This window comes from Vicugna pacos, chromosome 9 (assembly GCF_048564905.1).
Source record: "Vicugna pacos chromosome 9, VicPac4, whole genome shotgun sequence".
NCBI lineage: Eukaryota > Metazoa > Chordata > Mammalia > Artiodactyla > Camelidae > Vicugna > Vicugna pacos.
This window is the reverse complement of record NC_132995.1, coordinates 54,261,526-54,273,565: the sequence shown is the minus strand read 5'-3', so window position 1 is coordinate 54,273,565 and position 12,040 is coordinate 54,261,526. Positions and strand designations below refer to the sequence as shown.

General features: G+C 43.6%; 2 long non-coding RNA genes across 2 annotated transcripts; one reads left to right on the top strand and one right to left on the bottom strand.

The window, feature by feature from the left end:
- The first annotated feature begins 1,398 nt into the window (after nt 1-1,398).
- On the top strand, nt 1,399-2,216 carry LOC140698226 (uncharacterized). The gene is made up of 2 exons (XR_012075858.1): nt 1,399-1,512; nt 2,033-2,216. It is a non-coding gene; the product is annotated as an uncharacterized lncRNA (long non-coding RNA).
- Nucleotides 2,217-5,224: 3,008 nt separating this feature from the next.
- On the bottom strand, nt 5,225-10,550 carry LOC140698219 (uncharacterized). The gene is made up of 3 exons (XR_012075849.1): nt 10,228-10,550; nt 8,051-8,256; nt 5,225-6,431 (listed from the first exon to the last, which is right to left on the bottom strand). It is a non-coding gene; the product is annotated as an uncharacterized lncRNA (long non-coding RNA).
- Between the last annotated feature and the right edge of the window lie 1,490 nt (nt 10,551-12,040).

Genomic DNA, 12,040 nt, shown 5'->3' with positions numbered 1-12,040 from the left:
CGTCCTGGAACCAGGGCATCGTCAGTCTCTGTGAGTAAATGGTAGGTGTGAGGGGCTGTGCTGTCGCTGATCCGCCAGGAGGAAGCCTGGGTCTCAGTTTTCGGCTTCATGGTTGCAGACCTGAATTGGAAGTCCTGGGTTTTATTCAGATGCCCTATTTTATTCCAGATTTTACTTAATTTTTTTCCGGCTTACTCCGCTTTTATTCAGAATTTCTTAGTCCTATGTCCTCAATGGATATGAAATGCTGCAGTTAGGCTGAAATTTAAAAATTCACTCCTAAAATATTGTCCTTTCATCCCAAGCCCAGCCAGAAAGAAGAGAACAGGCTATGGGTTTGAGAGTCTGTAGAGATCAGGCTTGCCTGGTCCACTTCCCTCCAGGGATTTGAGACACTTGCACATCTTTCAGTGAAGGCTAGAGCATACTTCAATATACCTTGTTTTATTACACTTGAGTTGGAGACCACATTTCTGGTGTACAGCCTAATGATTCAGTCATACAAACAAATAGGTATATTCGTCTCCGTATTCTTTTTCATTATTGCATATAGTTCCCTGTAACTTATTTGTTTATTGTATGTATAGTAGTTACTATTTGCAATCTCAAACTCACAATTTCTCCCTTCCTACCCCCAGTAACTTCGTGAATGTCACCTCTAGCCTTTGAAAATGCCCCTGTGCACCCCTTGTTGACCTGCAATGTGGAGAAGAACGAGGCCAAGAGACTAAAACACAATATGTGCACCCGATGGCAGTAACCAAACCAGAAACTGCTTTCCTCCATTGTGGTGTTAGCAGAATTTTTGCTATATCTTTTATCGTGTGTTCATATAATGTGCGGAAATGTAATGAGTCTTTCTAGGATATTGTTTTTCTACTCCTCAAAGAGTCATTAAAAGTGAAAATGCTTTGTTTCAGACAAAGAAGTTTCAATATAAAGCCTGTAGTTCTGAACTTGAATTGTCATGTTGGTGACTGTAGGTGAATACATGAACCCACACACTATGAATACGTATTTCCTAGCTCTGTCCACTGGAAAGGCCTAAATAAACCAATTCCAATGAGTATCTCTAGGATATTCAGTTTGCTCTGTGAATACTGTGTTGGAAATAAAGACACCAGAGAGTCTTAAAGAAAGGACTGAGTCCAGGTCAGCGGTAGTAAATATTCAAGATGAAAAACACCTTGTCCTAGTGATACCAGGAAAGGTCTCAAAGTCTGTTAGGATCTTAGCAAAGGGACGTAGGGGTCAGGCTAAATTCATGTTCACTGCTGAAAGAGAGGACAGTTGGTGTATCAGGAAGCACTCTATAGCAATGCATTGAAACACTTCAGTGTGATTGAAACATTGATTTCATATGAACACAGGAAAACAAGAAAGAAAAAGCAAAGAAACTAATTGATGACCACACACAAATGTTGAGGAATTAGCTCATTAAGCTCCAGGCTGTACCACTAAGTATACAATCTGTACGATTTCGGGGAAGTTAATCGCTATAGAAGTGTCCAGGTAAGTAACTCGTGATGATGGATTAGCACCATTTTGCTCCAAACAATCAGTTAATGGATCTAGGCCTTGAAATAAAACGGCCTCTAATACTCTTAGAAGTATCACACAGGAGTTGATGTGCCTCCTGATCAGAGAGCACGCACCACCTCTGAGGTGTTCTTGCCAACATGTCAAACATGAACCTGGTAAGTCTCTACATCTGCCAGGTCTAAAACAGTGGCCAGTAGATGCATGTGGCTACTGGATATTTAAATGAGGCTGGCAGGAATGAGGAGATGGATTTTAATTCTGCTTAATTGGAATTCATTTAAATGTAAATTTTAAAACCGAATAGGTAAAAATTTTCCTATTGAATACAATTTTAATGCTTTAGAATTACAGTTCCTTTAACATGTAGCAATCGATACTTAAGTGTCTTATGTGTACGATTGTTTCTGAATTCTGGTGTACTTCTTGGTTTTCAGTGTAGCTACTAGAAAATGTTTAATTGCATGTGTGGCTTCTACCTTCTTTGTATTAGGACAATGCTGCTCTGGATTCTGCCACCATAAAGGAGGACAGGAGGTTATGCCGATGTATACCCAGGGACCAAACTCAGGATGTGGGCTACTAGAGAAAAACAAGGCTGTAACTTGAGTAAATGAATTGCAAACACAGGAGGGCAAGAGATCAAGGAACACACTGGGAGCAGGAGCAGCAAGAGAGAGAGAAGGAAAGAAGGAGGGAGGGAGGGAGGACCTCAGGAGAAACATACATGAAGGGACATAAAACATATCCTACTGATTATAGTTTGTGGATTTGTTTTTGGAACCCCCAAAAAGAAACTAACTTAAAAACAACCATGGGAGCTTTGAACACTGTCTATTTTATGATATTCAAAAGTTTGAGTCCATTTACCAACAGCAGTAATACTATGATACAAATTTCAGAAAGAGTCCTCACGGAGGGGAACACAGTGGTGTAATTCCAGATGAAGTGTGAGGTCTGACATTTACTTCAATAATACAGGAAAAGGTAAGTAGGTGGGATTGTAGTGAAACAAGGTCCACCAGTAGTTGATAATTGTGGAAGATGGCTTACAAGGATGGGGATGTTCTGTTCTTTCTAATTCTTTTATGTTGTATTTTTCTGTTATTTCTGCTGTTGTTGTTGTTTGATGTCCTGTCTATTTTTGTGTCCTATTGATATTCTGCATGTGACACTGAATGATTAGAGATTACAAGTCCACCAGGATGATGGCAGCTGAATCTCTCAACACCGATTTCAGAGGGCTAGGGATTATGCTAGAGTCAACAAAACCATGCAGAACGCTTCCCGTGAAGAACCAGGGGCCACACAACACTGGACTCCTGGTGGTTTGTATTTAGCCAGGGCTTGGGGCTACACAGCAGTAGAGGGAGCAGCCAAGACAGTACACACAGAGGGGAGGACAGCAGGGAGGGAATCCTAAGGAGGGAACGCAGGAAAAATTACCTACAAATGAGCAAGGGGACAAACTCACAGCATGCCTGAGACCTGGTGGACTACAGCTCTGACGACTGGGGAGTTGCCAGGAAGGGGTTGGGCAGTGCAGAGGACCAGAGGGTGACAGTCTTCAGGAGGCACAATTGTGGGGGCCACGGTGAGACCTGGATGAAGGTAATGTCCTTTGCATGCTTGTAGTGAAGAGAAAGAATGAAGCAACCAGTAGAAATTCAAGGTCCAACCGGAAGAAAATAGAATCTCAGAACCAGGAGACACACCATGCCTTTCCTCAAAAGCTTACATCTGCTACAGTAATTGCACAAGACAAAGAGATCTAGACAAAACAAACTGACTAAGCTGCTTAAAGATGCATCAGATCCCACCTAGAACTGCCATGTCTCACACAGGTCAATCCTACTCTAGCGGAAAGGAAAATCACAGAGCAGACATTTCTTCTAAGGTGACATTAGAGAAAAACAAAAATAGAGTTATAGATTTCAGCTCATGAAAAGACTTCCCTCAAAATCAATCAAAAACTTAGAAAAAATATAAAACAGTATCTATTTCGGAAATAAGTATTCTAAACAGAACCTATTTGAGATCCAGATACACACACACACACACACACACAAGACTCACACAGACAAGAAAGGGAACCCAGAACACAAACTTAGACGCGATAGAGGAAACGAGAATTGGCAGTAATTAGGGAAAAACTGAAGAAAAAGAGAATTCTCTGAAAAATAGGCTCAATGAAAATGTATAAAGGATCTCATTTCTCTACAATCATAGGGCACATAGAATTCAAAAATGAAAGCATTGAACAAAAAGAAAATGTGTCAAAGATAATGAGAAAGGGTCAGAGAGAAAGTCATAGATATCTGGAAGAAATAGGACTGCCATGTTCAACCTTAACACCCATCCTATTAGGGCTAAAAGATTACATTTTTTTAACATTTTTTATTGATTTACAATCATCTTACAATGTTGTGTCAAATTCCAGTGTAAAAGATTACATTTTTAAAGAAACAATTCCTGTGAAGCTCCAGACCTTCCTTGGCTCCAACTAGAAGAGAAAATCAGTTTACATTGCACGTCTCAAACAAAATACCGAGGAGGACAATGTTTTTTAAAAACTCAACGCGAGTCATTGTGGGCACGTCCTTCATATTCAGCCAAGCTGTCCATGTATCAAAGCAAGAGAAAATGAGTAGATAACACGCGAAAGGTAAGGAGCCCTCATTTCCACCGTTAGAAATCCTGAAGGATGAACTCTACATGTCAAGAAGTGACCCAGGAAAGTCTGACTTTTGAAGACCTGGTCACCACTGAGTAGATGTAATTATACATTTAAGCCGGTGTACATGTGCCCTGCGTTTGGGGCAGCCTGCTTGGGGCCTGGGACCTCTGCGACGAGGCCACTGACGCTCCTGGGGTGGGGCAGCCTCCTGTGCAGGTAGGGATCCCCAAAGTCCCCCATGGGCTCCTCCTCCAGCTCTTGTCCCTACCCTACTTTTTTCTGAAGTTAACACAAAATGGGGAGGTAGTGGGGACAAGGTAGGAAAAAATAGTATGTAAAGGGTATACATTGGACTAGGTTGAAATACTGTTAGAAAATTATCAGAAGTGTCAGGTAAAGACAGAAGGAAACAGAAAAGTAGAATAATGTCCTTGATGGTCACACTGGTAAAAAGCTGAAGTTGAGAGATATCATTCAAAATTTCGACTTCACATTGAAACTATGTGACGACATACTAAGGGACTGAGATGACAAATATTTTAGTGCAGTGCTACACACTAGCTATTTAGCCCTTCCTACATACTAGACAAACTACACACACACACACACACACACACACACACACACAGAAATAACAGAGAGAAAACAAACACTGAATGCAATCTACTACAATTGGTACATATAGCTTAAAAGCTGTGGGAGAGTTTAAGATATGAAAATGAAGAGGAGAAACAGGACTGTTTCTATCAATATATATCCATACCTACTAAATCAGGCAGGAGAATCATAGATTATAACACTGAATTGAAAAATACACAACTTCACAGTAAAACTCCAAAGAACTTTTAATGAAACGGAAGGGGTGGGGATTGTCTTTTCCACAGCACAATGCAAGCAGTACAAATAAACTGACTGATTTGGAAAAGTTCCGCTGTACAAACACAAATATGGTCATTGACACACATTAGGGATCGATCAGGGACGGTAAAATTGTTAGAGAATGAGAATCATAGAATAAAATATTTATACACTCTCGAAGAGCTACTCGTCAAATGACTGATTCTAGACAGAAAAACGTGTGTTCCAATGAATGGATCTCACTGGCTCCTCCCTCTATAGCCAAATGTTCAGTGCTTAGATGACAAGAGTGGTGACAGGCAAAGTGGACATTCTTCAACTCCAGAGGGGCTGTGCTACGAAGCACACAGTGTGCACTATGTGGTGCCCTTGGCAGAAGGCTAGGCCCGAGTTTAATCATGAGGAAGGGTCAGACAACTGCAGAATGTAGACTTCTGAGCCAGACAACTGACCTGTCCTCTGCAAACAAGTCAATGTCACCACCATTAAAGACAAACACAGTAAGGTGAGGAGAGGTTTTGGGCTCAAAAGAACTAAAGAAATATAGTAGCACAATCTCTTTAGTTCTTTGGAACCCAAAATAACTCTTCTCCTTTCTGTCATCCCGTTTGTGGAGGCATTGGCAGTTTGAAAAAGACAGGCCAGTTGTCCTGTTCAATGGTCTAGATTCTACAGTTGTCTGATAACTTCCTTGTGATGAAACTCGAACGAAACCTGTTCAGCACGGACACTGCATGTTCAAAGCCGGCTGCACCGAGCACAGCCCATCTGGTGGCAGAGAAGGTCCAGGCTGACATGTTGCCTTCTTCCACCTGCTCCAGATGCCAGTGTGAACAGGATGGCAATTGAGAGGAGTGAGCATTACGGTCTCTCAAAGCTGAGTATCCATCAAAGCGCTGGTCTCCTTTTCAATGGGTAACGTTTGGAGCCTGATGCCTGGGAGTTCTCCCATCAAATCAGTGTTTTGCAATAATAATCATGGGATGTGGCTGGTGGTTGTGATGATGATTCTCAGGAAAGGATCCCTGCAGTGTTCTGTGTGGACTTGAACTTGATTTCATGCCGTAGACTTTTTGCATCTAGTAGGAAAAATAAATTTGATGATGCGGTGTCTTCCAAATTGGAATATCTGTTCAGAGTAGCTAAAATACTGGGTAGCTGTGAAAGAGAGACAGCGGAGAGATAGAGAGACAGAGGAGAGATAGAGGGACAAGGAGAATGACAGAGGGATCAAATGTGGGTCTCTGTTGGGTTCTGTTGATGGCTGCGCCTGGGGGGATGACCACATGTTTGGAAGAGGCAAGAGCAGCCCGGGATCGTCTTGATAGGAGGAGCTGAAGGTCGAGCCCGAGGCTGGCTGAAGGGAAAAGTGAGATCCACACGTTAGAAGAAATCCCTCCTGAAACAAACGTGCAGACTGTAGTGCAGAATCTAGGATCCCCTGTCCTCGCCCCACCAGTGTTTGGGGACACGCCACCTCACAGCTGCTGCAGAGTCTTAGCCAGATCCCCACCGCTGGCTCCTCAGCAACCAACTGACTTTTGATTGCCCTTGACCTGGACCGAAGTGCTGCCTTTCTCACATGTCCCAGGGACGGATGGGCTGAGCATCCCTCATATACATTCAGAAACAGACTGCTGTCTGGAGCAAGGATCCTTGGGACACTCCTCTACTGCTTCCTGATATTCCACCAGATCCATAGTCCTTCCAATCCCTAGATGCATGTCAGCAGAGCTTTTCAAAATACTAATGCCCAAACCTCACCTCAGAACGTTAGAATCAGAATATCAAGGGGTTGGGTCAAGTCATTCATGTTAGATAGATCCAAGCTCACCCAGCGTTTCTTCATGATAGCAAGATTTAGAGCTACCCACTAGACCTACACTACTTCACACCTTTCTTTTTCCTTCGCTTCATTACTTCCACCATGAACTCCTGTCCCGCTGGCCATGAAGATTTTTTTCACCTTCCTTCTCACAGTCTAGAGGAAATCACTTGCCTTCTCAAACGGCCTTGCCTGAGGCAATGATCTTCTTGTATCCTGTATACCTGAGTCTTCATAAATCTGCCCCAGGTTAATTCACTGGGATGCTCTCCTAGATTCCCTGGCGTCAGATGCCAACTCAGCCCATGTTTTTTCCTGGACTTTCACTGAACATGTAGTAAGAGTCATGTGAGTAAAAGGAAGAGAGGTCTGAAACCCTAGGCACGTCACGCTCTTTGTGTTCTGTCAACACATGGCCTGTGCCTCTGCTTTTGGCCAATGTCCCTTTAGGGTGCCATCTACCGTCCTCCACCTAATGCCAGCTCCAGTGAGGCACTGGGAGCCCCATGGACATTAGCACAGAGCTGACCACCAGTGTCTGGCGAGAAACCTGACTCCAGGCCAGTCCAGCGCTCCCACCTATGACAGAGATTTATATTTGGTTCTTGTAACCAGGGTTCTCATTCCTCAGTTGTACCAATTTTATTCACGTGGAGACGTCGAGGAGTGAAGGTTGTCCTAGCTGTGTTCTGCAAAACCCAACCCATGTGCATGTGATTCATGACGTCAGTGATTCTGGAAGAGGCAGTGGAGTGGAGGGAGGAAGGGTAGGGAAAGGAAGGCAATGACACCAAGGGAGTGTGTGATTTCAGGCAAAGAACCCCGTGTTCAGGGCCCTAAATGACGCTCTTCTGATGAGGAGGACCGCGGGGCCGGGCTTCCCAGTAGCTACGAGTAGAGGTGAGAAGAAGTACCAGGGCAGCAGCAGCAGCAGCAAGAACACAGCAGAGTTCACAGTACAAACAGAAAGTGGGGATGGAAGGGCCTGGCAGGGTGGCAGCTCCCACAGAAAAACAAGGAAAGACCAGACGCAGGTAGGATCAACTCTTCAGTGAAGGAACAAGGAAGAGAAAAGAGAGTGGAGTCTGAGCTGTAATCTTAGATGAGGAGCAACAGGGAAGACATGCATGGAAGGGCCTAGATGTGATTACCTCTGTCCCCTAAGCTTGAAGGCCAGGGAATCTGCATGCAATTCTCCACTTGCTGCGCAGCACTTTTCTTCGCAGAATCTTCTGTTTCAGGACACTGGAGGCATTGCTGTTGCTAGAGACTTGACACTCATGTTGGCTGGCACTTGAGCCCTCACCCTCCACCTTGGGGGGGTTCTTCATTCCAATGGAAGCATCCAAACCCAGCTCTGAAGATACCACCACAGAAAACAGGATCCACTGTTATACATGACCTTACAATGACTTACTCGTCTTCCAAGTGGAACATCAAGTAAGCAAAGTGTCCAGGAACAAGAGAGGCCATCTCAACGTCCCTGCCAGGTGAAGCCAGTGGAGACACCTTGGTAGTTTTCACTTTTGTTGATCGTCCCCAAACTATGTATTTCTGGTAAGATTGCCAAGAGGAAAACATCTTCACATTGCCAAAAGAATATTTGTTAAAGAAAAATAGAATTCATGAAAACAAAAATTTCCCAGTTAGAAAAGACAAAGGCAAGGAAATCAGGACATTCAGAGGTTATACTGCTGGAAGGGAAGGGATTGCAGAAAGTAAACAAATTCAATGTTGAAACAAAACTGCAACATGCAAAGAACTGGGGAAGTCCCAAACGGGAAATTTTTACAGATGTGTATCAGTATATGTTTCCCATATATATGTTCGTACGCTATATATAATGTTTATACATACTCAAGCTAAATAAGGCATGGAAGATGTTTAAAAAACATACAACAACTCTCACAATTGTGTGTGTGTATAAAGGAAGAAATGGATATTGGAACTGAGATGTGCAATGCATCATTGTAACAGCCTCTGATGAGTTGACTTTGAAAAAGGAAAAAGAAACATATAAGAGGAATAAGAGAGGTAAGGTGGTAACATGAACTATTAGATCTGGGCGATTATGAGAATAAAGGGCATGAAGACTAGGCATTGCAGCAAAATCTGTTTTGATGCCTGGATTCATACTCGGGCCTCCAGGGAAAGTGAGCAGGAGAGAGAGTGACTGAGCCAGTGGGGCTGAGTCCTCGCCAGGGATGTGGGAAGCCAAAGTCAAGAAAAAGAGATTAGAGGGAAGGGAACACAATGAAATACCACTAGGGCTAATGGCACTTGTCATGGCCACACAACCCTAACATGCTCTGAGCCCTTCCCATGAGATCTCTGTAAGGTGGTCAGTGGTGCTCTTTCTTCTCTCACCTCCCCTCTCCTCATTTCTCAGATGAGGCCATCGCCTGACAGATGAGCACCAGGCGGGCCCAGTCTCCAGTGGAGATAGTGAGAGCAGTAGAGGGGAAAGATGAATACGTCTGAGATGACATGTACGTGAGGGTTTGAAAGCTCATTTATGAAAATCAAAGAAGAGTGGGATCATGGTAAGAAAACTGAGGACGTGGCCGTGGAGATGAGTGAAGAGGACAAATTAAATGGAGTATTAGAAAAGAACCTGAGGGGCTCACCTCATCTACGAAGGTGGTTCTTTCTTTTAAATAAAGGGCTAAAAACAGAAAAACAACCGCCATGTGAAACAGTCAACAGGAGACTGAAGTGTGCGGTCAGTTTTTACGTTGCGACTTAACGTTAGTAGCGTACTGTTGCTGAGAGCATCTGATGGGAAGATTGGCTTGAGGATGGATGATGAGAAGAGAACACTGGCAAACGTGCCTTTCTGAGAAAGCGAGGGAAGACGGGGTCTAGAGATCGTGTTGACCATCCAATGTCCCGCATTTCAGCTGAGACACTGCATGTGCACGCATTGTGTAAGTGTTAAATCTCCAGCAAGATACACAGATAGACATCACACTGTCACAGGTGTGCTGATGGAGGTTTTATCGAATCAGGGACTCTGGGAACTATGTTTCTTAACACTCCCAACAACCCTGGAAGGGAGATTTAACTTTCCGGTGGCCAGACAAGGGAAATGAGATGTGAATATCTCAGAAGATAAATAAGTTGGTTCAATTAAACAACCAAGAGTTTGCAAACCCAGGACCTGGAGCAGAGCCGGCCCTAAATCTGAGGCTCTTGCTCGCTTCCCTCTGTTAGAGCGTTGGGGATTTCGAGTGGACCTGAAAGGGGCATGGCAGAGGCCCCACTGTCTCCTCCACCCTCAGCCCTGGAACGACCAGCTCTTGGACTACAGCTTCCTTTCCTTTCTTACCTTGGAGGGGCGGCCATTGGTCTCCAAACTCAGTGTTGGCTGTGAAGCCCCACACGGTGGAGGAAAGGCCGAGCCTGGCGTTGCCGTCACCACAGTCAAACTGCTGGTCCCGCTGCAGCTGCAGGTGATGGGTCACCTGGGAGCTTGTCTGCAGTTGTGCTTGTGAAGCTTTCATCTCTGACCCTTGGAAACTCAAAGGCCCTTGGGGATGGTCCTCCCAGGAGTCACCTGAAAGGAGAGAACAGTTCAGTAGGACCGCTGCAACTTTCCCTTTGTCAGCCCCTCCCACGACACCCATTTCTGCCATCACCGCGTATCATGGAAACGACGCAATCAACCAGACAACAGAGGCACACGTCATGGACATGAAGGAGATGTCATTTTCACGGCTGTGCCTGGGGACGCTGAGATGGCAGGTGTCAGGCGGCAACATCGCTGAGATTAAAAACCACCCACTTGGGTCCAGAGGGTACTGGAAAGTAGGTGAGGTCATGACTATGATTGTACTAAGCAGAGAGCCTTGTCTGGCTGTGGAAGAATTAAATGGTGACTTACTAATGATAGAACTGGTACAAGCAGCATCAGCTACAAAGTGAAACTCACTGTAGTCTGCCTGTATTTCCCTGTACGTATCTATCACGAAGGTGAATGGTGAAGGCTAGAAAGTATATTTACACATTTTAAATCATTCCATTTTAGTTTTCCCACCCATATTCATTCTTCTCCCCAGCCCTCCCTCCTTATTCTCTCATCCCTTCTATGGGCCAATAAAGTTTATTCCTCCCCCACTTTCACAATCCATTTCATATGTTCCATATCATGTCATATGCATGCGTGTGTATTATTTTTGCCATTCAATCAACTCCTGATTTTTGAGTGAGAGCAATTTCTTAATCAAACACAAGTTTCAAGATTAGAGAGTGAGAGAGAAAGAGGTTGAAAGTCTAAGAATGACCTTGCAAAAGTGGTATAATCCTTATTAGACGGTAACCAAGCCAAGTCTTGCAATAGTAGACTGCAACTACTGGGAGGGCCAAGTTATACAGCAGAGGCAAAGACTATGAAAGTGTTCACAGTAAACCTTTACCTCTAATATTGCAGAGTTGATGACTGAATGACAGTGAAATTAGATCGGTGCAGATTAAATTTCATTTAACTGTTTTCTTTAAACTGAGGGTGTACTACTGAGTCAGAACATGATTTTAAGAAAGCTCCGAGGTCTTCTAGAGTCAGAATTCTCTATATAGAAAGGTAATTTCAAAGATAATGTCCCCCCCTTTAAATTCAGTATTTCACCAAGTACCTTATAGTCAGAGGAGACTATTTCTTACATCTTTTCATTTGGCACTACGTGAAGGCCTATAATTTTCACCATTTAGTGCTTTAACATTTCTCCATATTAAAGTAAGTAATAGACTTCAGACTTTGAAGTGTTTGGATGGTTTAGAACGAAATGTCACAGATCTTTCTAGATTTTGGTCACTGTCTCAGTGCTTTCTTGTGGCAACAAGGGGGCCCTGGAGACTGTATTTCTGCTATCCTAAATGTCAAGGGTATAAAAAGTAACCAAGATTACTTTAGAGCTTTGTTCACCCACGAGGTTTCTTGTTTCTGCTAGATACAAATTTCCTAGTTAGAAGCTGAGTGTTCAGTTTTTAAACATGGAATTTGGTTAATAGGAACTGAGGCTCTTTCGCACCGTGAATGTGTCCCCTTTGTAAACTAGGCAGAGCACAAGGGTTTTTACTTTTTCCCTGCATTTTTACATGACACTTTTATTTCTTTCACTTTTGTGTGTGGACACAGTTTACTT